Genomic DNA, 26,469 nt, shown 5'->3' with positions numbered 1-26,469 from the left:
TAGGGGAGTGAGCGCAATGAAGCCCCTTGAGGGCTCGGGTGCTCTCCACAGGTTCTATTCTCCCTTTATGGGGGTAGTGGACCTCCACTAGGGAGAATAGCCCCTGTCAATTGGGATCCTGACTGTCCTGCATTTAAACAGTTGGGATTACAATGTCAGTGTACTGACCATTGGGATCCTGACTGTTGTCCCATCATCCAGTACCCCAGTAAGTGACAGAGGCGTAACTACTTTTTTTGCGCCCCCCCGCCGGACATTTCGGGCGCCCCCCCCCCAAAAAAATATTAACCCCCTCCTTACCCGTCCCCATTGCCGCCGGCGCTTCTGCCTCTAACCCGACACGCAGATCTGTGTCGGGTGACGGGCGGTCCCCGGCTCCGGCTGCAGTGCTAATATAATAACAGACACTCGGAAAATGGCTGCCCCCATACAGCATTATGGGGGCAGCCATTTTCCGAGTGTCTCTTATTATATTAGCACTGCAGCCGGAGCCGGGGACCGCCCGTCACCTGACACAGATCTGCGTGTCGGGTTAGAGGCAGCGGTGCCGGCGGCAATGGGGTAAGGAGGGGGAGGGCAGGAGTCGGGAGCCGGGACCAGGTGGTAACTATAGTCCCGCAGACCCCCCAGGCGCCCACACCTGCCTAGCGCCTCCCCGCCACCGCGGGGGCTGCGGGACTATAGTTACGCCACTGGTAAGTGATAACAACCAAAGCTAGAACCAGTGAGGATCAAGCAAAGATATGATGTGTGCTACATTCTGTTGCTCCTGATGACCCATGTGTGTAGCAACAACAGCGGTGTCCTGTAATGTGCAGGAGCCAGGAGTACAGCAGTGGGCATACTCATGAAGCCTCAGGATACCAAGCCAAAACGAAGTAAACTTTTGGGATGAGTCATAATTTGAGAAATTAAACTAAAAACTGATATTTAAGTCATCCCCAGCAGCAGCAGAAATATTATTAAAGAGCAATTCTCATCTCAACATATGTTAAACTTATTACAGTCATCCAAGAGTATTATTACTCTACATAAACTTTGTATCTTTAGTTGAAGGCTCTCTTGAGTTAGAATCTTTGGTGGCCATGCTGGGTTTTCACTGTCATAAATCCAAATGTTGAATTCCATTGCTGAGACATCGGTCACAAAATGAAAAAGAAAAGTGAAGTTTGTAGAATAAACATACAGATTATTTTACTTATAGTTTGTTTGCATCTGAAGCAGTGATATCCGCACTATAAAGCGTGACCCATGTAAATGTACCCTCTATCCTGTGAGGGGTAATGAAAATGTATTCAATCATTTGAGATGTAATAATGTTAGAGGAAGACTTGATAAAGCAGACATAAATCAGCCGGTTACGTTGTTCTGATTATTATTATTGTATTGATTTTTAGAAAATACTATTTTTAAGGGAGGTACAAAATAAAGATAAAGGGAAAACAAAGGAACAGGTACAGTATAAATGGTACTATTATTGCCCATTTATAATGTAGACACAAACACATGCATTTTACTTCTATAACACAACAAATACAGATACAAGTAATCCTTCATTTCTGTAATGACGTCAGTATATTATTTTATTTTTTGTATATTTTATATATTAAAATGTGTCTTTCAGAGCTAATACACACAGCAATCACTTTTATGTAAAAACACCTGGGCACGAAAAGGTTGATAAACATTCTGGCAATTGTCTCAATTCTATGATTTGACAAAAAACAAGTACAGTATATACACATGGAAGGCTCACTGACATGGCCACTTCACCATGAGACTTTACCAATGGTGGCTCTAGATGTGGAAAACAGTAAACAATTCAAATAGTGGAGCCACTCCAACTGCCAGTGAGTCCTGGCCTTTACCATTTGGCAGTATTTGGTGTGGCAGTTTGTGTGGATCCCCTATTTGAATTTTGGACTGGGCTACAACCCCACCTCTGAAGCCAGCGCTGAACTTTTTTAACTACTTCAGATATTTCTTAATGGTCTTCCCCTGTTTATCACAATAGTAGGGTGGTTCCACTGCAACTCCCCAACTACTGTAGTGTTTTATTAGAATAGCAGTGGAACAGCTGGGCTAGGTGGTGTATAATGAGTGGTCTTAATCCTTGTCTACTACTTGGGTGTAATGCAGGGGTGGGCAATAAGGGCTGTTGAACCACACATCAGCATGTCCTGCCACAGTTTTAGCATGCCCTGATAGCAAATCTGTGTCAGGTCTTGCTGATACTTGCAGTCCCACATAGTCTGGAGGGGTGCTTATTGCCCACCCCTGTTCTAATGGAACATATTTGATAACCCTGGTGAGTTCACAGGAAGGACATAATATTGCTTAGGAGAGGGAGGTTATTAGAAAAACACAGATTTGGATATCTAATTTAAATCACAAATTATTTGTAGCCACAAAAAGCAACAAAATATGAAATGTAGGTACTTGTGTAGTTTCACAGCGGCAGCTTACACTACGTTTGAAGCTACGCTAATAGCATAGCACAATGGCTGCCTTACTTGTGTATTTTCACAGCGGCAGGCTAAGCTACATTATCAGCGTAGCCCAATGGCTGCCTTACTTGTGTAGTTTCAAGGCGGCAGCCTAAGCTACGTTATCAGCGTAGGCTGTCGCCATGAAACTACACAAGTAACTACCGTGCTGTTGCCGGGAACTGCTTCTCTGTCCCCGGCATCTCTGGTAAGCCTAGTCAACGCCTCTCTCACACTGCCGGCACCAGCGCCTCTCTCACACCGCCGGAGCCAGCATGATCCCCTCTCTTTGGCAGACAGGGGATCATGGTGGCGCTGGTGGAGAGGCGCTCCATCTGTTTGAGACAGAGGAGCGTCTCAGACGCTCCAGCAATGAGACGCTCTTGCATCTGAGTAGCTATTTTGGCAGGGTACAGCAACCCTGCCGACAGGGTTAGGGGTTCTATAGAGCGTGCGTCTCCTGTCCAAAGAGGGGGTGCGGACGCAAGTGTGTCACATTAACAATGAAGGAGGCATTTGCCAGTGCTCCATTTTACATACTGGCAAATGCCTCCATTTGAAACCCCCACTATCCAGGGCTTTTCAAACCCCACTATCCACGGCAGCCCGAAGCGTGGTGAGTGCAGCGAGCCCCACGAGGGGATGCATTATGCGTCCTCCTGACCTTTTCATATCCCCACTATCCATGTCTGCATGGAATTGATTTAATACAATGTGGTGAGCGTAGCGAGCCACCAAGCTCAAAGTGTGGCGAGCGGACGCAAATTACATGTAAGGTAATCCACATCCCCTCAGGGGGCTCGGTGCGCTCGCCGCGCTTCGGGCTCGGTGCACTCGCCACACTTTATAAAATCAACTCCACGCCGACGTGGATAGTGGGGGTATGAAAAGGTTGGGAGGACACGTAACGCATCCCCTCGTGGGGCCAGCTGCACTCGCCACGCTTTGGCCTACCATGGATAGTGGGGGGGGAGGGGGGTTCAGGAACACATTCACAACTGCCATATCATACATCTGAGACAGTAATGACGATATGTGTTAACTTGTAACTGGATTTTAGTTAATAATAAGAAGAATTAAAGCATCTTAACACATTACAGCACAATCAATACTTCTGACTGATTACGCTGGATCTGACAGGGACGCTTAAGTGGCCGCGGGAACACTACACTACTTTTGACTGACTACGCTAACCACGCTAGCCGGGGGAACACTACACTACGCTAATTCTAACTGACTACGCTGGCCGTGGTAACACTATGCTACTTCTGATTGACTACGCTAACTACGCTAGCCACGGGAACACTACGCTATGCTATTTCTGACTGATTATGCTGGCCATGGGAACACTACGCTATTTCTCACTGACTACGCTAACTACGCTGGCCACGGGAACACTACACTATTTCTGACTGACTATGATGGCCGTGGGAACACTACACTACCTCTGACTGATGACGCTAACTACGCTGGCTGCGGGAACACTTCGCTACGCTATTTCTGACTGACTATGCTGGCCATGGGAACACTACGCTACTTCTCACTGACTACGCTAACTACGCTGGCTGCGGGAACACTTCGCTACGCTATTTCTGACTGACTATGCTGGCCGTGGGAACACTACGCTACCTCTGACTGATGACGCTAACTACGCTGGCTGCGGGAACACTTCGCTACGCTATTTCTGACTGACTATGCTGGCCATGGGAACACTATGCTACTTCTCACTGACTACGCTAACTACGCTAGCCCCGAGAACACTACGCTATGCTATTTCTGACTGACTATGCTGGCCATGGGAACACTACGCTACTTCTCACTGACTACGCTAACTACGCTGGCCACGGGAACACTACGCTATTTCTGACTGACTACGCTGGCCGTGGTAACACTACGCTACTTCTTACTGACTACGCTAACTACGCTGGCTGCGGGAACACTACGCTATTTCTGACTGACTATGCTGGCCATGGGAACACTGCACTAATTCTGACTGACTACGCTAACTACGCTGATTCTGACAGGGACGCTATGCTGACGGCATAACTGCCGCCGTGAAACTACACAAGTACCGAAGTCTAATTTACACTTGACTAATGAAAGATAATATATGATTATATATTTAGATGCTGGGGGTCAAAGCACATTTGTACTCTCTTCACATTTATTTGATAATAATAATAATAATAATAATAATAATAATAATAATAATAATAATAATAATGAAAGTGGTTGCATTTATTACCGTGATGAGATCAATGATCATTATATACTGTATGGTTTGATTTCCATTAAACACATTTATAATTTCTCATGTTGAAAATGTTACAACCAACACATACAGTACAGCTATGTATTAGAATTTTCATAAATGTTTTTGCAAGTAAATGATGGATACATATTTAGGCAGTGCCTCCAGTGGACCTGATGTAATGTAAGCCATTTCCTACAAGTGTTTGTGGTGTGAGGAGTCTGTGTGCTGCAGCTGAGCCAGCCTGACCCCGAATCCCTTGAGCCAGCCCTATTTAGCAATATTTCAATGATGTATCCCAGGGGAAATCCCTTTGTCTTTTTCACTGCTTGTTTTAACAGTGTCTTTCCCCCAGTGGACGTCTCCTCTCATTGGTCAAATGGTTCCGGCGTCTGCAATAAATCTTCTTGCCCATCTAAATGGAAAATCATAGACTGTCAGAAAAGTTTAGATTTTATCTTTAAAATATGTTAAAGGAGACCAATTTAACTGTCATGTTATTAAACATAGTGTAATACATTTAAGGAAGGTTTTATAGTACAAGTATAGAAAAGAGACAAATGGAACATTCATATCTTTTCTAAAAGTGTAAAAAAAATAACAAATATTGAGGGAGATCTATTAGCAGTGGTAATTTTTCTTGCAAAAAAAAAATCCCAAACCTTTCTTTTATTGGGATGTTTGCCTAATGATCGGATTATCTAATTATAGCCGGGGATTATTTTTTTAGCCTTTTTCACAGGGAAAAACACATGAAAAGCCACAAACCTACTGTATATGTTTTCACCTGAGGAAAGTGAAACAATATCCCTGATAGGGGCTGGGATCGTCGTTATAGGACAATTATGGCCTAGTCAATTTTATTTACTGGAGATTCTGCTGGGCAGCGCACACTTATGGGCTGCTCCTAGTGGGGGAGCTGCTGGTTTCTCAAAGAGGGGGCTAACTCTTCAAATATAAAAGTAGTATAGATATAACCAGTATAAATATACAGAGACCTGTAAAGGTTGTGTGTACTGTATTGTGGCAACATGTCAGGATGTAAAGTCAGAATATGACTTGTGTAGCGGAGGTAGTCACAATGAATAAGTTGGTTATAATGTAGTATTAAAACAGGTGTAAATAAAATAGCAATGATATAATGTACTCTGCACAATGCTATAATGTGCTCTGTACCATATACCAAAAATGGGAGATATAGCAGGAGATATATATGTTTAGTGATGCTTGGGTGGGTTAGGTCTGGTAATAGCAGTATCTAAAAGGGAACTGCTGGATGGAAAAATCTTGTGCTGGGTGATAAGGGGTGGGATTGATGCTGTTATGTCCACAGTGTGTGGGTGTACAGGTGGTGGTGCAGGGAGCTTGCGTCCTGTCCCTCCCGCAGTGTACCTCTAACCTGTGCCACCTTTTGTGTTCATCCAACCACTGTTCATCATAGTATTTTAGATCCTAGCTGTGGCTGGTGTACTCAGCAAGTGTGTCAGTGAACAGGGTGCAACTTCCGGGTTAGTGGTATCGCAAGATCCCGCTGCCCTTCAGCGCGACTCTGTTACCTCCAAGTCCCCAACTCCCAGAAGAGAGAAGACTTGTTGCTGTGTGTAGGTGTGATACATGTTGGACCTCCGGGGCCTTCCTCATGGAGTAGGTATCTGGAAGTAAGGTTATGGTCTCTAAGAACCATCAGAGAATGAGGTCATGGTGATTAAGTCCGTACAGGCTTTGCATGGCCATCTTTGGTGTAGGTCAGTATAATCATACCAGAGGCTGCAAGTGTGTTTGTAAATTGTTAAAGACCTTATTTTCTACTGTCATTAATATTGCATACAATTATATATTTCAGATGAATATTTGAAGTTGTAAGTACTGTTGTGGCCATTTTGTATAAGGTCAAAAATGACCTTCTTCTACGTTAACGATGCTCTCACCCTGCGCATCGTTAAGTTAGGAAGATGCTGATCATGCACACTAGACAAGATAGTAAAAGCTATTGATCAGAAGTGCTTTACAAGGTTTGATAAGCTTACTTTAGAAGCCTCCCCTTATTTTCTTACAGATCATACTGAAAGTGGTAATTTAAGTAGAATAGAATAGAATCAACTTTATTGGCCATGTGTGCTTGCTCACAGTAGGATTTTTTTTTGGATTACAGTGCAGCATCAAGCAGGGATGAAATGAGGGGGGGAAACAATACATGCATTCCATTGAGACATTATACACATTACGTTGAGACATTATACGCATTACATTGAGAGCATTTAGACATTACTTGTGGAGATCACATGCCTGCCGAGCTGCACAGTGCCTAGGCAGCCATCAGTGGCGCCACTGGTCGTTGCAGCAGCCAGGTAGGTAGCAATATTAGCAGGGACAGTACATTTATCACATAAGGAACATGTACCCGCCGAGCTGCACAGCGCCTAGGCAGCCATCAGTGGCGCCACTGGTCGTTGCGGCAGCCAGGCGCCCATCTTGAATCTTCCTGTGGGAGAGCCGTGGGTGGTGGTGGTGGTGGTGATGGGGGGGGAGGGGGTAAAGTCAGTGAGGCTGGGGGATAGTCAGTGGAGGGGGGGGTGCGGAGCTGCCACAGGGTTACCCGGGGTTGGTACGGCCTGTTGGGGGGGGGGGGATCCTACCGGCCTCTCCTAGCTGGGGGGGGGATGGGTCCCTTCTCACCGGGTCCGCTGGTCTTCTTTTGCCCGGCACTGCGTCCATAGGGCAGTGGAGGTGGTCCTAGGGTGTGTCCATCCGCTCACTTCTCAGCCACGATGCGCCGGCCGCGTCACCCGTGATGCAGGGGCCGCGTCAGAGCCGGCAGGAGAGGCCGCGGCTGCGCCCTTGGTCCAGGCCTTAATTCTCCGGAGGATGCAGTCAGCTCAGCGGCCACGTTGGAATGCTTGGCGGGTCCCGGGGGTGGGGGGAGGCGAAGGGGTTTAGTGGCGCCTGGGATGATTACACACCCGCCCAGTGCAGGTGAACTGCGGCGGGCACGTGGGTCAGCCTTCTCCCAGCTCCGGCCGCATCGTCCTTGGCTTGCGGCGCACGCTTCCCTCCTCTTCCACTTCCCTCCTTGTCACCCGTGATGCAGGGGCCGCGTCAGAGCCGGCAGGAGAGGCCGCGGCTGCGCCACTTGGTCCAGGCCTTAATTCTCCGGAGGCCGCAGTCAGCTCAGCGGCCACGTCGGAATGCTTGGTGGGTTCCGGGGGTGGGGGGAGGTGAAGGGGTTGAGTGACGCCTGGGATGATTACACACCCGCCCAGTGCAGGTGAACTGCGGCGGGCACGTGGGTCAGCCTTCTCCCAGCTCCGGCCGCATCGTCCTTGGCTTGCGGCGCACGCTTCCCTCCTCTTCCACTGTCCAACGCTGCCTGCCCGCCTTCTCTGCCTCTGTCCCCTCCGCCGCACGATGCACGCTGCTCCTGAGGCCGGTGATGGTGGAGCTCCGTGGATGGGGACGGAGCTCCACGTGCATGCGACCATCCCCGGCCCTCTTCCGGAAGGAAGTAGAGGTTATGTTTTGGATTTTATTGATTTCTAGCCTTCGGCTAGTGGTAAAACTTTGTATTTACAAACTATATAAGCCAAGTCTTTTTTATATTATTGTATTTATTGCAGTTTTTTGCATGTCTATCAGCACTTCAGAATACCATGGCCATTATATATGTATAATGAGTTTCACCAGAGAAAAGTATACAAAGGTAAAAAATAAAATATGTTTAATCTGAACAGCAGTATAAAATGAAATAAATACACATATTTTATTTTTTACCGTTGTATACTTTTCTGTGGTGAAACTCTGACTAGCGCACCTCTATACCCTTCTTCTCATTTTTATTCTCTGTGCCTCTATTAACAGCGAGGTTCTATAGAAGTGCAGCTTCCCCAACAGCGCAGGATAAGGTCACAACCCTGATATTTTGATATATATATATATACGCCGTAGGATCAATAAAGGCTTTCTTTTAATCCTTGAAAACAAGTCTGGAGAGTACCGCCGTTTTTGTCTGTATATCTACCCTGGTGCTGCTATCACCATTGGATGGTTACCCCAGCAAGTATTTGGACTTTTTGAAACAGAGTGCCGGGCCCACCCCTGCTACTATATATATATATATAAGAAATGTCCAGCACAGCCACAGATGATGGTAAATCACCGGGTGCCTGAACAATAGAGGAATAGCAAGAAGCAGAGCGGTGCAGCACTCCAAGCGCCAGTTTGCAACGTTTCAATGCCAACGCAGCATTGCCAGATGACAATGCCGCGTTGGCATTGAAACGTTGCAAACTGCTAAATTAAAAGTTAAGTTTCATTAATAAATGGAGTGCTGCACCTCTCTACTGTTTGGTATCTCTCTCACGCTCTCTATCTATATATACTGTATATATATATATATATATATATATATATATATATATACAGGTTGAGTATCCCGTATCCGAGTATCCGCTATCCGAATTATTCCGAAAACCATACATTCCAGAAAGTGAAAAAAAAATATTTTTTTTTGCTAAAAACTCACTGGGGACATTTGTAACAGCACTACTGGTGACATGATATGTAACTGGCACTATATATGTGCAAGAAAATTATTGCTTGGCATTCAAATTCAATATCTGAGATAGTACACAAATTTTGTTTCATGTTTTGAAACCTTGTTTTTTGAACAAATAAAATATATTTGTGTGTATTTTATGTGGTAATAAAATATATTTGTGTGTATTTTATGTGTTTATACAGCAAACATGCAAGATACTTCAAAATACATAATTGAAATATTAAAATATTCTGAAATACGGAATAATCCGTTATCCAAAATTCTCCTGGTCCCAAGCATTTTGGATACGGGATACGCATATATATATATATATATATATATATATATATATATATATATATATATATATATATATATATATATATATATATATATATACACACACAGAGGACTTCTTACCTAATTATAATTTTACAACACATTCACAAAGAGAAGCAGAATGTTAAATCAGCTGTCTCCACCTAGATATATACCAGTATCACCTTCAGAAAAGTGCCCCCATGTGGCTCTTCTAAGTACTACACTAACACCATTACTAATTGCCTCGTAAATGCAGTATGAAGGCAAAGTTTTCCTTCCACAAAAAGGACATTCCAACATGTAACTCAAACCTCTCCCCCCCCACCCCTCTGGTGTTGCAGATCTCTAATCTCTAATTAAAACTGAGTAGCTCCTTACAATTAAGCCACACAGTTAATATTAGTTACTCATCATTCTGTAACAGTTAATATGACAGAATGTAAGTAAAAATGGGTCTTTTGTGGAATATTCATTTTATAATCTATGCCTCTGTATCTATTTAAATGTAATAGCATCGGGAACCTGCTTTCCAGTATACATTTTTTGTAACAGTTTGGTTCAGACACAATCCCCAACCATTATATATATATATATATATATATATATATATATATATATATATATATATATATATAGTCCCAATGTGGTAGCACACTCGCTCAAATATGCTGCTGGTCTTGGTGCCTCCACCTGTAGCCCCCACTGCAGTACTGCCTGAAGACGATGTAAATAAACATCAAAACGTTGCAAACTAGCCGTTTCTCAACTCATTTCTTGTTTCCTGCTTGCCGCACATACATGGAGATATATATATATATAAATCCAGCAGCAAGCAAACAGCGGCACTCCACAGGTTAACTGTGCAAAACTGTATTCACCAACATTCCAGGGTGTAGTGACCCCTTTTTCAAGGTATATAGTGCTTTCGGGGTTACTACACCCCAAAACTTTTGTGAATACATTTTTGCACAGTTAACCGATGGAGTGCTGCTGTTTGCGTGCTGCTGGATTCTACAAATGATACCAGGAGGCACTCATGCTGTTGTCACATTGGAAAGAGTGCCGGTCTGAAAAAGCTGTTCTCAGTTCACTGTGGGGTCCTGTAATTTATCTCAATATATATATGGTAATTGTATGTGCAGCTGAAAAAAGGACCCACTACAGAGTGGATGGTGTTCTTACATATACAGTATGTGTGCATGTGCATAAGCTTGTGTGTGTGTAATGCATACAGTCCAGCATAAAATAAATATGCTATGAAAGAATATAATTATTGTTTTGCCAACAAGGCTTTATATCTGGTATAAATTAACCATTTTGAGTCTGAACTTTGCACAATACAATTGTCTGTAAGAGAATACTTCACTATGGAAACTGGTTTCCTTAGGAATGAATAATTTCTGGCAATGCCTATGAATTGGTTCAAGGCCTTCCCACAAACAGGAACTTGGAACAGTCCATGATTTTGATTGGTTACTAGATCTGTTTCCATGACAACATTACTTTCATGGGTCTGAACCTTTATTTAATGTTGCTAAGACATATATTACAGTATGTGCACTTAACTATCGCTATAATCCATCCGAGTTTGTTATCCAGCTGTTGAGGCAGATATGCAGTTATATTAATAATGTATGCAGTGTTCAAGTATTTATTTTGTTATTTATGATGATGACATCAGCCTGTGTAAGGCTGACATTTTTTGAAGAGGAAGTGTGGACATTATGCTAAATACAGTAAATCATACGATGCAAATGAATGAATTAAAATAGTTTGGGGTATTTATGCATCTGATTGTGTGAAGTGTTATATTTTCTTACTTTCTTATTTTCTTATTTTTAGCCTTATTTTATGAACCTTCAATGCAATGCAATTAAACATAAAAATCGTTATTTCGGCTATATATCTATTTGATGCAAATATATACAGCATATTCCTGTAGCATTTATTGTTGCTGTCCCTGGAATTCATTTTACTATTCAGCACCAGGAACAGCTCATTCTAGGCTGAGTGCCGCGGAGAGTACCTGCTGTGTAGTCTGAATCCTCAGCACCGCGGACAGCAGCTTCCTAGAGATACCGTGTAGTACTGTAAATGGCTATGATTAAGTACCTCATTTTCAAGCCGATCATGCTCCTAAAATAGATAAACTATACATTTGAAATCTGCATGGGGCGATCACCATTACCGTGGTAAAGTTTTTCTCTGAAGAAAGAGCATGGATTATAAAAACTATAACTAGGACTTGCAACATTTAACAGGTCCCCATGTATACATTTGTTCAGACTGTATATTTAATAGTAAAATTTGATTTACTATAGATATATATTTGCTAATATAGTGTTTTATTATAAATATATGGGGTTTATTTTACACAGAGCAATACAATTGTGAAAGTGCGGGCATTTATAGTACATGGCTCATATAAATATCAGCAATAGGTGATGGTGGTGGAAATACAGCACTGTCCTTACTATGCATGGAAACACTTCTGTCTTTACTGTGTAGATTTACTATAGCTTGTAAAATGAAAAGAGGTACTTTTGCCAACCATTCAGATTCTATCATTTCTCTATGGCATCCTAGAGAATGATGGACATAATCTGATTGGTTGCTATGGGCAACATCACCTCTTTTCATTTTTAGAAGCTTTAGTAAATTTACCCCTAATTTATCATTTCTAATTTTTAGATTTTTGTTTTTATATTAAACTGTACAGTTACATATTGGTTGCTAAAATAAAAAGTAGTTACAAAATAAATCAATTTCTAAGCATTGTCAATTGGTCATTTCAATACACAGTTCATCATTTAAGGTATAAAATACTGTAAATATGATGGGGTGGGGGGCAGCAGAGAGAAAATGTGGGTTATGAAAACATGTGTTCTCCCCAATGGAAATAAAAAAATAAAAAACATGTTTTAGGTTTAGCCTTAAAATGATTTAAAGTACATTACAAAATAACTAGCACCCTTTGAACATTCTGTGTTTTCTTAATAGGGAGAAGACATTTTTTTATAGAGACAAAAACATCCATGCAGTCAGGGGCGGATTGGCTATGCAATCTGGCCCCGGGTGAATCGCGAAGCAGCCAGGGGGGTGCGCTCGCTACTCCAGGGGTGTGTGTGCGTGCGCTCGCTACTGCCCCAGGGGGGCGGCAGGGGTGCACACGTTACTGCTTAGGGGATGGGGAGTGCGCTACTGCCCGGGGGAGTGTTACTTACCAGGCTGAAGGCGTCTCGCGGGTGACATCACCAAGCGGCCGCAGCCTGGTCATAAAGAAGGGCAGGATAGCCCAAAACAAATATGGCCGCGGCACCGCAGGGCTGATAGCACCAGCCCTGGCACAGTCGGTGGCCCAGTCAGATGGAAATCTGGACCGGCCCACCGGGAAATGGCCCGTTTTCCCAGCAGGCCAATCCGCCCCTGCATGCAGTGATTTACATTCAATTAGAACCTTGAAAAATAAAAAATAGGGCACATTAAACGATGGCTATACTGTATGATACATTGAATACAAAAGACAACATGCCCATATTGAAATAAAAGATTGTTGTGAGGTTAAGCCTCAAATTAAGATATTCAGTATAAAGTAGACAATTATTTTGGAAAAAACAAGTCAAATATAAAACATATAATAAAAAAACGGGTTTTGGCGATTTAGTCTACATTTCGTTATCATCATCTCGACATTTATAATATTGACATGGCTGTAATGCTAACACTGATAAAATATTGACAAGGTGTTCCTGTGATCGAGGGGTGATTTACCTGGTTGGCGGGTCTGGTGGCTCCATAGTTATCTTCTAGGTCCAGCAGTCATCTGATGGTGGTTTACAGCCTTTTCTACAGTAGTTCCAGCTGTGAGTATCGCTAACCCCAAAACAACCCTCCCCTTTAGGCCTAACCCTAACTTTCCAACTTGCAGCCTAACCCCCCCCCCCAGTATGTTATCTAACGCTCCCCCTAGTATCTAACCCTTACTTTCCTCTCCCATAACCTCACCCTAATCATCCACTGCCTAATGCTAACCCTCCAGTCCCTGCAGACTGTTGATTTTTCACGTGTCGACTTTGTGAAAATGTCAACGTTTTGGCAGTGTGAACATGTTCCAAGCGAACTTTCAACAGTGAATGTTGTCAATGTGGTTTCACCAGTATAATTGTTGACATTGTTAATAATAATAGCTTGTTGTATGTTGGGATGTCAATCCCGGGGCATTTTTTCAATCCCGGGATTTGGGATTGAAAAATGATCAATCCCGGGATTATGGGATTGGCATCCCTAATTTAAAAAACATCCCACGCCCCCCCCCCCCCAAACCAACCGCTGTGCATATTTACTTACATACTTGGTGCAGTTGGGGAGCGGGCTAGACGGAGCAGCCGGTGAGCGGGGTTGGTTTGAGTCGCGACAGCGTTTGAACGAGTGCTCAGACGCTGCCTGGCAGTCTAATCCTGGGATTGGAGACTCCAAACCTGGGATTGAAATCCCAGCAATTTTTGGGACAAATCCCGGGATCCAACTGATCCTGATCCTGAGATTGGCCACCCTAATGTACAACCATCCCTAATGGGATTCTAATGTTTAGTGTCAGTCATATTTGTCACATTACAATTTTCTTTGAAGCTAATTCAAATACACATGCCAGGATTTAAAGTCTTGAGGCCGCAGCAGCATGGTTCTCTCCTCCTTCCCATTCCTCCATCCTAAATCGTGTGGCTGTGGCACTCTGGCAGGTAATGGCCATGACAAGGCATTCCACGCAACTGCTTGCTGCTGACACAATTTTCTTTTTTGTGCTTAGCCCAGTGATTTCCAAACTTTCTTGAATCACAATTCCCTACAGTATCAGCATTTTTCTTCTCAACACCCTTAGGATAAAAGTTTATTTATTGATAAATTAGTTTTTTGTCTTTAAAATTGTGTCTATCTGACATCCTAAGGTGTGGTTATCTAGTGGTGTACAGCTGTGCAAAAGAAAAAAAAAGTACAGTAAGGGGATCAAATACATTTATTTTTTTAGCACGCAGGGTGAATATTTGTGATAGAGATGGCTGGGTCTAACAGTCACACAGGAACTGTCCCTCCAATAGATGCGGTTTGACATGACTGCAGCAATAATGTAGGAGAACACATCTGTATAAGTTACGTTAATGATTTAACAGATATACAAGAACATTTATTTTCTTGGTCCACAATGATAGTATTTTATTAACCGGATAGCTTTCTGAATTTAAAAAGTTCCCGTCGTTAAGTGCAGAAATGCGATAACCCTTTTTTATCCAAATGCAGCTTCATATAGCTGTTATCAGTGGCGGTTCCTACCGCCATCAGTCCGGGGAGTTAACGCGTTGACTCCAGCGCCATTTCTGCATGTGGGCAGAATTCTAAAGCTGGTTATACTCTTGTCCGATTTTATCTCATCTTGATGCATAAATCATATGAAAACTGGCAAATCAGATGTGTTTAAGCTCCAAACAGATGTGCGTGGGTCCCACACTCATTGGATTGGAGCCCAAAGATCACTAGGGCTGCACTAAGGATATATCAGACTCATCGCATTTGATATATTGCATGCAAAAGAATCGCATGCGACATGGCTGAAACTTCTTCCCTCGCAGAAGTGTATGGGGGCCTTAACTCTGAAGAAATGAGGGGGGGGGGGGGCATTTTTCTCCTGAGACTGTCAGCCATGTATAAAATTAGCAGGCAGGACTGCCAATAGGAAGCCACTGCACAGGTAACTCCTCCACGTTGGGTACATAAGAGGACTGTCACCTGCTAGCTTCTGTGCCTGCACTAGCATTGATCATACAGGTGCGGGAGATAGGTGTAATGGAGGGGCTGGGCCAGCGAGTCAAGACTGGTGGCAGCTATAGAATTGAAAATGGGGGGACTTTGTGTTGTATCCCTTAGGTAAAATCCACCACTTGTTATTCATCACTTTGCATATGAAAGCTTAATGGCTAAAGCATTTTAAAAAAAAAATCTAACTTCCATTGGTGTATCATTGTCTTTTTAAATAGGCATTGCTTACTTTCAACCAATATGTAAGTTGTGAAATAAAATGAAGCATAATATGCTGTATACTGCATGATAATTTCACTGTATATAACCAAACATGACACAAAAAAATCCAAAGACTAAATATAGTATAAATGGCACTCTAATGGAAACTACTGAGGAAGAGAGGGATCTAGGTGTCACTGTTTCAGGGGACTTAAAGGCAGGAAGGCACTAGCCAGTGGCAACAGCAGAGAGCAGACTGCAGCAGACACTAGGCAGTGCAGGGCAGGCAGTGGCACTAGCAGCACCAGTGGACTATCACACTGTGACTGACTATACAGGAGCAGACTCAGCAGAGGCAGGCCCCAGCACAAAGGAGAGACAAAACACAGCACCAGTCATCCTTGCAATGGTGATGTCTTGATCACTGAGCAGAGACACAGTACACAGCAGCACGGGCCCCAGCAGAGACCACACACAGCAGCAGCACACCCTTCCCTTCCCTTCTCCGAGATTGGAGTGAAGATGGCGGCGCGAGGTTGCAGAATTTAAGGGTTCTGTGATCTCGCGAGAATCCGATGCCGGGCGATGACGTTTTGCCCGTGCGCCCGGATTCGAGTCAGACGGGAAGCGCCGAGCGCTGCTTGTATCCGGGCCCTTTCATGCTAACAAGCTCTTGCAACCCGGGTACAAAATCCGGGTGCATTAAGCCGGGTGGGTGATGTAATCGGAAGGTGGGGCCAGTGCCTCGCTTGGAGATGTCAGCATCTCCCAGCGGCGCATTTACAGTACAGTGAATGGGACCAGTTCATACTGCCCCTGGACCCGGAGCGTTCTGGATCCAACCCTAGTCATGAAGGAACATACAAACTCCATGACAAACTCCACACAAAGATTGTCTTGGTCTGAATTGAATTCATGATGTTTGTGCTACAAAGCAATAATACTATCCACTGTGCCACAACTACAGGGTAAAATGTGCCTTTTTGCAGATGACACAAAGGTATGCAACAGGGTAGACACACCAAGAGGGGTAAAACAAATGATTGATGAGGCAACGTAACAAAGCAATGAAGAAGGCAAGTCAGATGCTTGGTTGCATAGGGAGAGGTATCAGCAGTAGAAAGAAAGAAGTAATAATGCCACTGTATAGGTCATTGGTACGACCTCATCTAGAGTACTGTGTTCAGTTCTGGAGGCCATATCTCCAGAAGGATATAAATACATTAGAGACTGTACAAAGGGCAACTAAAATGGTGCATGGCCTACATCACAAAACGTACCAGGAAAGACTAAAAGATCTTAATATGTATACTTTGGAGCAGAGAAGGGAAAGGGGGGACATGATAGAAACTTTGAAATATATCAAGGGCTTTATCAAGGTACAGGTGGGAGACCTTCTTCACAGGAAGAGGAGCAACAGAACACGAGGTAGAAAGCACTGAAACTAAAGGGAGGAAGATTCAGGGGAAATGTGAGGAAGAAAAGAGTGGTAGATAAGTGGAATAGCCTCCCATCAGAGGTGGTAGACGCAAATACAGTAGTACAATTTAAACATGCTTGGGATAGGCATATTGATATCCTTACAAAAAAATAAGAATCAAATATAGTTTGAGGTAACATGTTTAAAAAAGGGGCAGACTAGATGGGCCAAGTGGTTCTTATCTGCCATCAAACTCTATGTTTCTATGTTTCTATGTTTCTATGACATGTGACTGTTCCTTACTATAGACTTATGGTGCCCACACGGTGCGATGGCTGGATGCCTTTTGAACTTTTTAGTGCAAAACGCACCGCACCGTGTTTCTGAAAGGCTTTTGGTGCGATATGTGCTCCCGCATATCGCATAACCCAAAGTACAAAAAGTATGTGCTGGCAGCACTAGATTGCATCGCATGTAGTCCAAATCGCACGCTGTTTTAGCATATCCCATGTGATTTGAACTAAATGCGATGCAATCTAGTGCAAAAACACATAGAACATATCGCACTGTGTGTGGGTACCGTTAGGCTTCAATGTCTGATAGAGAATGCTGAGAGCTGTGGCTCAATGAGATAGAACGTTCCATGTTACCTATACACTATGGGCCTTATTCTGGTTCACTCTTTCTGACAAAATCCTTCTTAGCTGGACAAAACCATGTGCACTGCAGGTTAGGCAGATGTTACTTGTGCAGAGAGAATTAGATTTGGGTGGGGTTTTACTTCAAAGTGAGATCTATATTGCAGTGTAAAAATAAACCAGTCAGTATTTACCCTGCACAGAAACAAAATAACTCACCCAAATCTAATTATCTCTGCACATTCTACATCTGCCCCACCTGCAGTGCACATGGTTTTGTCCATCTAAGAAGGATTTTGTCAGAAAGAGTGCACTAGAATAAGGGCCTATGTTATCTGGACCCAATTTGACCCGATTCTGGCAAATCGGGCTGATAAATCGGGTGAAATTTGCCCACATCGCATGTGTATGTCATCCGAATCGATGTGTGGTTTCGGCAGCGGGGAACGGGATTTCATGCAATGCAGCACATGGAGAAGGACTGCATACAATGTTGCATGGGATCCTGCCACCTTTTCCTTGGCGGCTCAAGGTGGGTCAGATGTGACTTTTCCCCTCGGAGAGTGTATGAGGGGCCTTAAGATTTGCAAATCTCATGTTGAGTTTTTTTTCTAATTTACTCATTTGTTCATGTCTCTGGGAATCTCAACTCACATATAGCAAACACTGCAACCTGCAGTTTAATAGTAACTTGTGGATTTAACATGAATGTAAAATACTCTACAGCCAAACAAAATTAATTGTACAAACCAAAGCCTCGCATATAGCAGAACTATACATATCACCTGTGTAAAATCATTGAAATGGAACTACAGTGTGTAAAGGCTAGAGTCATATAGTCTGCATATCTCTTGCTACATAAGGTAGCCTGAACAATATAGGAAAGTATACATGGGAGGCAGTATACCTGTTTACTGGCTGTTGTTTTTATATATTTTTTTAACAGATACTGAAAATTATGACAACTTAAATAGAATACTCAGTTGGCTAGAAATAGGCTCGATGACAATTAAATCAAGAGATCTGAATCATTCTTGTTACTCTAACTATACACATGTCGTGTGGCATAAATCGGGGGAAATTAAGTCTGATTGTGTCTTGTGATTTCAGTCCAGAGTCAAAGCATTCTCGTTCTGTTATATAGGAATAATACAGTCCTACTGTATGGTCTGTTTCCTAGGTAACAAAGATGGAGAGACTGTTGCTAGGTTACCCCCTCCCACATTCCGTTGCTGGCAGGACTGGATCTGGAAAGCGCCTCCTTTCCCTTATTAACTCCTTAAAAACCATAAATATAGCATCCTACTCCTCGTGGTCATAGTCTGCTTCTAGTGGTGCACAAAAGAACTTTAGTTGATAAAGGAGATACATCTTAATGATTTAGTGAAAGACAAATCATGCCCTGTGCTACTGCTAAATGTTAATTACAGGATTTATGTGTGTATTATATATACTTCCCTGTAGAGATATACATACGTGCATCAAAACTATACACTTAAAAAACAGGAAAGTATGTGCAGTGAAGTCTTTCAATAAACAGCTAAACAATGGCAATGTATGGTTTATAAGATACAATTACATTCGTCTTTCTGCATATGTGTAAATCTCTCAGCACACTGATGCATAATACTTCAAGGGAAAATAGCAATTTGATATAGCAATATAAATATGGCAATATCATTTTACAGTAGTATAGTATTATTTTATTTATAAGGTGCCACAAATGTTTTGCAGCGCCCTACAAAGGAACAGTACAGTACAGTACAAAATTTAGCATTACAGTAAATATATAAAAATAGATTACAGGTAACAAAGAGCGCCACAGTTCAATACACAATACAGCTTAAATGTAAGTAGTGAGGACTTGGCCAACGTACTACTAGGGGCTGGTGGCCAAAGATGGAGATGAGTATGTGGATGAAGATGGTTGCTGAGTGTTTAAGTGTCGGAAAGTTGTGAGTGAAATTGAAGAGAAGAGGGCTTTGACAACAAGAGGAAAGAGGGCCCTGCCCTGAGGAGCTTTCAATCTAGTAAGTTAGCACTACCATCTAAAAAGCCAACGTTTAATTTTGGTCACAGGATCTAGAAAGCAGCTGAGCACTGGTTATCCATTCTTATTTACTTCATTTATATTATTTTATGTCACTGTACTGAGGCAGGGAAGAATTGAAATGAGATGGAGGGTGCAGAACAAAGATTTGATTCCCCTACTGCAAGTTGTGGTACGTGGGATATGCATTATAAAGTGTGAAGCTCTAGCAAAGACAGTCCTTCTTCATTTAGACTTTTTCTTTTCCCTGACCAGCTTGCAGTAATGCACAAAGCCTCTGGAGTAGAAATAAATGGTTTTGGTTAAAAGACTGTCTTAGTAATAGTCATCCACTTAGTAAGTACACTTCACAAAGTAGAACATATCTCTTGTGATCGGTGCTGAGCAGTGTAAACTGTGTTTATGTACTGTAGCAACATCAGTGTATAGATGAGTCTTATACATATAGAAATATGTAGATATATAGGGTGACATTTAATAGCATGCGATTTTATCACATTTTTAGAAATCGCACCCTATCGACGCAAATCGCACTTTTACAACTCGCATATTTACTGAAATGCGAATTTGCGGGAAAAATTGCGATATGGTGCGATTTGTGGCGATTTTAAGTAATGGAAATGTGCGCATTTCAAAACATGCGATTTTTGGTAAAAAAAAAAAACGGCGTGGGGTCCCCCCTCGTGAGCATAACCAGCCCTGGGCTCAAAGAGCCGGTCCTGGTTTCATAAAATCACGGGGCAAACCAAATAGGGGTCCCCTGGATTTTATAAAACCAGCACCAGGCTCAAGGGCCGGTCTTGGTTCCCAAAATATGGGGACAAAATGAGTAGGGGTCCCCCGTATTTCAAGAACCAGCACCGGGCCCAAGAAGCCAGCAGGGTAATGCAACAGCCGGGTGGAGACTTTTTAAACAAGTCCCCCCGGCCAAGCATTCATCCCCCTGACCGATCAGCATGGTCAGGGGTCCTGGGGGAGTTGGGACCCCCCAAAGAAGAGGTCCCCCCCCTCCAGAACTTACCTGCCCATGCTGAAGCCCGGGGCTGTCCTCGATGCCCATGGGCTGTGGGCATTGAGCTGATTTTGTGTAAAAAATAGATTAAAAACTATTCTCTTATACCGTGGAACTATGAGTCCCAGCAAGCCTCCCCCGCATGCTGGGACTTGGAGAACCACAAGTCCCAGCATGCGGGCCATTAAAGGGCCTGCTGGCACTTGTAGTTCCACAGTAAATGAAATAGTTAAATAAGCACACTGACACCCATCAAAAATAAAACTTTAATACATATACAGCTCACACATACTGATACTTACCTATCTTGAGCCCATAGGTAGGTCCCTGGGTCCGGGGCTCCAGGGCTGTAGAGTCCGGGGTCCAGGATCCGAAGAAATCCATAGGGGGACCTGTGGAAGAAAATCCTACTAACCAAGGTCCTCGGATCCGACGTCGGATCAAGATCTGTCCTCTTGATCCGACATAGTCCAGGTCTTCTTTTTAAAAAAAAAAATGCGTCTGCTCCCGCTGCTACCCGTCTGACGAACTAGACGGAGAGACGCTGATGCTCCATCTTCAGCGTCTCTCCTCCGAACGATTCTATTGGCCGCCAAACTCGGCTCTTGATTGGCCGCTAGGCGGCCAATAGAATCATTCGGAGGAGAGACACTGAAGATGGAGCATCAGCATCTCTCCGGCTAGTTCGCCAGACGGGTAGCAGCAGGAGCAAACGCATTTTTTTTTTTTAAAGAAGACCTGGACTACGTCGGATCAAGACGAATCCCATTAAATATGCATTTTGTATACTTTTCTGTGCGAAAACATCTGGATGCGATAAAAATGCGAATTTTTCCCGCACATTGAGAAAGTGCGAGTTTTCGGAAACTGCACACCCTATTAAATGGACGATTTGAGGAAAAAAATGCAATAACGCCATTTTGTTTCCTAATTATCGCCAAAAACACAAAATCGGGCTCTATTAAATGTCACCCTTATTCTTCAGTTCTGGAATTGTGAAATATCTAGCACTTGCCCCAGTGGCGTAACTATAGCACCGCAGCCCCTGCGGTCACTGGGGGGGCTGTGCATGTGGGGGCGCCGGGGGGCTGCAGTGCTATAGTGCCCCCACCCTCCATCCCCCGCAGGCTTACCTGTCTGTGCGTCCTGGCTCCCCTCCTGGCTTCAATCAATTCTATGGAGACGGACCACGATAAAATGGCCGCCCCATAAAGCAGACAGTTCTCTGAAACTGTCTGCGGTATGGGGGCGGCCATTTTATCGTGGTCCGTCTGCAAAGAATTATTAATTGAAGCCATGAGGGGAGCCTGGACACACAGACAGGTAAGCCTGCAGCGATGGGGGGGGGGGCACCGGCGGCCGGGGGGGGGAGGCCGGCGGGGAGGGGGGGAGGCGCCCCCCCATTTACGGCGGGGGGCGCCCCAAACCAAGCTACGCCACTGACTTGCCCCCACTCTCTTGAATGGCCTACAAATTTACCACTGTATCTAAAGTGTGATTTTGCCAGGCAATTTTGACTAGATAATCAAAATCGCTTATGCAGTCAATTCCAATTTGCGGCCTTCTAAGTCAGAATCACCAGTCTAGATCACAGACTATCATAGTGAACATAGATAAAATTACCAGTGCATCTAGTCAAAATCACCAATGCATATAGGCCCTTATTCAAATCTGATAGCAGTACAAATTTGTTCTCAAAATGGGCAAAACCATGTGCACTGCAGGTGGGGCAGCCGGGCAAATGCAGGATTTTCAGAAGGGGGTTTCCAGAGGGGCGGAGCAAAGCACAGAGATGGACACTTAGTATATGCCGGGTCAGTTAAAGTATTATAGATAGACCAAATGTATATAAATAATAATAATAATAATAATAATAAAATATATATATATATATATATACACACACATATACATACATACATACATACACATATATATATATATATATATACATACAGGGGCGTCAACAGCAGTGTAGACCCCTGGGCATAGCAATATATTGGGGCCCCTACCGATCCTCCAGCGGTAGGGGTGGGGGAAGCTTTGATGTCCCTCGGGTGGTAGGGGGTATTATATCAACCGCTCAGCATGTAGGGCCTGGATCAGTAATTTCCACTAATTATCCCTTTACTGCACAAATGGTGGGAGATAAGGTGGGAGAAGGGGGCATTGGGCTGAATGAAGGGGCCCTGATACATAACTTCCAGGGTGGTAGAGGATGTTTAAGACGCAGAGGAGGGGTGTATAGTGGAGTGGGCTTATTATTCATAATTTTCTGGTGGGAGGACAGCTTGCTTGGCTGCTGATATCTCCAGTTCCCGGAAATAGATTTCTTAGATATTAATGGAATTAAAAACTAGATAATCCCACCTACCAAATGGTACTGGGGACTAGGGGATCAGAGTTCAGGAGGCAGAGCAATCTGCCAACGAGTATATAAAACTACATACCAGGTGTGTGGAGCTGGAGCAGTAACCAGCTGCTGGAAGGCTGATATCTCTGGTTCTGGGAACAGTAGAGACAAGCTGCTAGTGGCCATTAAAGGGGGAGAATCCCAGCTTTTGGAATATACCCTCTAAGTCAGACAGAACCTGAAATATCTGACTGGGAAGAGCAATTAACAGGCTTGGAAGGGGACCCCTGCTTTGAAGTCAGATATCTCCGGTTCCCAAGGGCCGATTTTTTTAATTCTTGTACCCATTGAAAGAGGGGACCCTCAGCTTTCATCCGAGGGTCATTAGACTCCTGGGGGGGTTCTGGGTACTCAGAACCCCCCCCCCCTGCGTGCACTACTGGGCAGATGTAACATGTGCAGAGAGAGTTAGATTTGGGTGAGTTATTTTGTTTCTGTGCAGGGTAAATACTGGCTGCATTATTTTGACACTGCAATGTAGATTCCAGTTTCAACACACCCCACCCAAATATAACTCTCTCTGCACATGTTACATCTGCCCCACCTGCAGTGCACATGGTTTTGCCCATTTTGAGAACAAATTTGTACTGGGATCAGATCTGAATAAGGGCCATAGTGTCAAAATCACCAGTGCATCTAGTCAAAATCACCAGTGCATCTAGTCAAAATCACCAGTGCATCCAGTCAAAATCACCAGTGCATCTAGTAAAAATCACCAGTGCGTCAATTCAAAATCACCAGAGTGCATCTAGTGAAAATCACTACTGAACCTAGTCAAAATCACCAGTGCATCTAGTCAATATCACCAGTGCATCTAGTCCAGGGTTGCCTACCTGACCCTCTCCTTCAGGGAGAAAATGCTCAGTTCCTGGACTTCCCTGGTAATGTATTACCTGCGGTGAAACACCTTTCTTATCAAATACCTAGCTCACTACAGGTGATGGCAATCATACATTACCAGAGAAGTCCAGAAACAAAGCATTTTCTCCAGGAAGGAGAGGGTCAGGTAGGCAACCCTGATCTAGTCAAACTCACTAGTGCAGCTAGTTAAAATCACCAGTGAATCTAGTCAAAATAGCTTAGTCAAAATCGTCCACTAGTAAAAATCGTACTGTATGTACACATCTTAAGGCCCATATACACAGGGCAATGTACACTGCCTCCGATATCCGCTTCAGCGAGGACCCAGCGGGATGCCGGTGTCGGCAAATGCACACACACACTTGCCGATGCCTGCGGGTAATGAAAAATGGCTGAAGCCGTTTCCATGTTATTCAGTACAGTATTATACACTTATGAGTCAAATCAGTTAGCTGCGAGGGGTGTAAGTTGGCATTGCAGTGGAGTCTATAGATCATGAATATACAGCAGAACATTATAAAGTGTTCTCTGCACTTTTGTAGCTGCTTTATAAAGTTCTGAACAGGAATATGTGATAGTAAAAATGCTTCCCCCCTGGGCCGCCACCTGGCTGAGCTTCCCACAGAAAATATGGCCATGGGCAGCCGCGGCTTTGACCAGTTTGAAGATGGCCCCTGACTATCACTCTGGCTGTGAGCACCTTGGTGAAGAGACCAAAAACATCAGGTATGGGGATGAATTCAGTCCTGTGCGAACAAGTGTGACTCAGCCCCTAAGTAACGTATTTCTAGCCATGCATCCCTCATTGGCCATTATGATAGCCCCACAGAAAGCTACAGTATAAGCCTCATGTATGTTTGAATGCACGCAGATAGTAGAGAGAAGGTGTGTTCTAATGTCCTCACATCCTGACTGCACAGAAAAGGAGCAGAGGAACAAAGAATGGACTAGGGTATAGCTATAGTGAGTGGGGTGTAGTTATTGAAGCTGGTCGTAATGAAGGCTTCGAGAGGGGGCAGTAAGGACAGCCAGAGAGAGGGATAGAAGACAAGAAGCCAATGAAAGTAATATGAAGGTGGCAATGGTAGAAATACAAGGACTGCAATGAACATACAAATGGTAGAAAGACATTAGAGTGATAGTAGGAGATAATGAGAGACACATTGGGTGACATTTAATAGAATGCAATTTCTTTGCACCTTCAAAATCGCCCATTATCGCACTTTGTAAAATCACTTTTTTCCAAGAATTTGCATATTTAATGAGGTGCGTATTCCTTGAAAAAAAGTGCGATAATGTGCGAATTTATTGTGTGAGTTTTTTAAAGAAAAAACGACATGAGGTCCCCCCTCCTGAGCATAACCAGCCCCGGGCTCATTGAGCCAGACCTGGTTCCAAAAATATGGGGGACAAAAAGCATAGGGGTCCCACGTATTTATGAAACTAGCCCCGGACTCTTGGACCGGTCCTGGTTCCAAAAATAAGGGGGACAAAAAAATATGGTTGTCCCTCGTATTTTGAAACCAGCACCGGGCTCTCACAGCCTGCGGTCTCATGCCACAGCCGGGGAACACTTTTTATATAAGGTCCCTGGCCGAAACATGAGCACCATGACTGGGGTACTGTACCTTGAGGAGTGGGGACCCCCGACAAAGGGGTTCCCCCTCCCCCCAGGCTTCATCCGCCAAGGGCTAAAGCCCGGGGCTGTCACCGGCATCTGTGGCCAGTAGACGCCGGTCTGATAGAGTTAAATCTCACATAACTAGCATTGCTTTATGCAGGAGAACTACAAGTGCCAGCAGACCTCCCCGCATGGAGGTCCAAGAGTCCGGGGCTGGTTTCATAAATACGGGGGACCCCTATGCTTTCTCCCCCCCCATATTTTTGGATCCAGGTCTGGCTCAATGAGCCTGGAGCTGGTTATGCTCAGGAGGGGGGACCTCACGCCATTTTTGTTTTGTTTGTTTTTTAAACACAAATTCGCACATTTCCTCAATTTCGCACATTTTCATGCCTAAATATCACACATTTTCATGACTAAAATTTGCACATTATCGCACTTATTCGCTCTTTTTTACCCGGAATATGCACCTCATTAAATATGTGAATTCGCGGCAAAAAATAAGATTTAAAAAAGTGCGATAATGGGCGAATTTAAAAATGACTAAAAATCGCATCCTATTAAATGTCACCCGTGGTGTCTGGATTAAAATCAGATATAATATTGGATGCCATAGAAAGTCACTAAAAGGTAGTAAATTTCCCATAAATTAAGCTGCAGTATGTTCATCAGGGAAATTAATTTGTATGTTATGGAAATGCACCATAATTGCAAATATGAAGTGGAGAGTCATTAATCTGCAAATGGGAGGGTAAAATCCTAAAACTAATGCTGAAAATACTTATAGTGTCCCAATATTTCAATATAAAGGAAATATAAATAATATAATGGACATAGGGCCTCAAACCCA

The 26,469-nt window shown here is 43.7% G+C and overlaps 1 protein-coding gene across 1 annotated transcript in view; it reads left to right on the top strand.

The window, feature by feature from the left end:
* GRIN2B (glutamate ionotropic receptor NMDA type subunit 2B) overlaps positions 1 to 26,469 on the top strand; it is a 549,931-nt gene that overhangs the window by 329,649 nt on the left and 193,813 nt on the right. The gene's annotated exons all lie outside the window — the stretch shown is intronic.

The sequence above is a fragment of the Crinia signifera genome, chromosome 8, assembly GCF_055691185.1.
Source record: "Crinia signifera chromosome 8, ASM5569118v1, whole genome shotgun sequence".
Taxonomy (NCBI): domain Eukaryota; kingdom Metazoa; phylum Chordata; class Amphibia; order Anura; family Myobatrachidae; genus Crinia; species Crinia signifera.
This window is presented reverse-complemented; position numbering and strand designations above follow the sequence as displayed.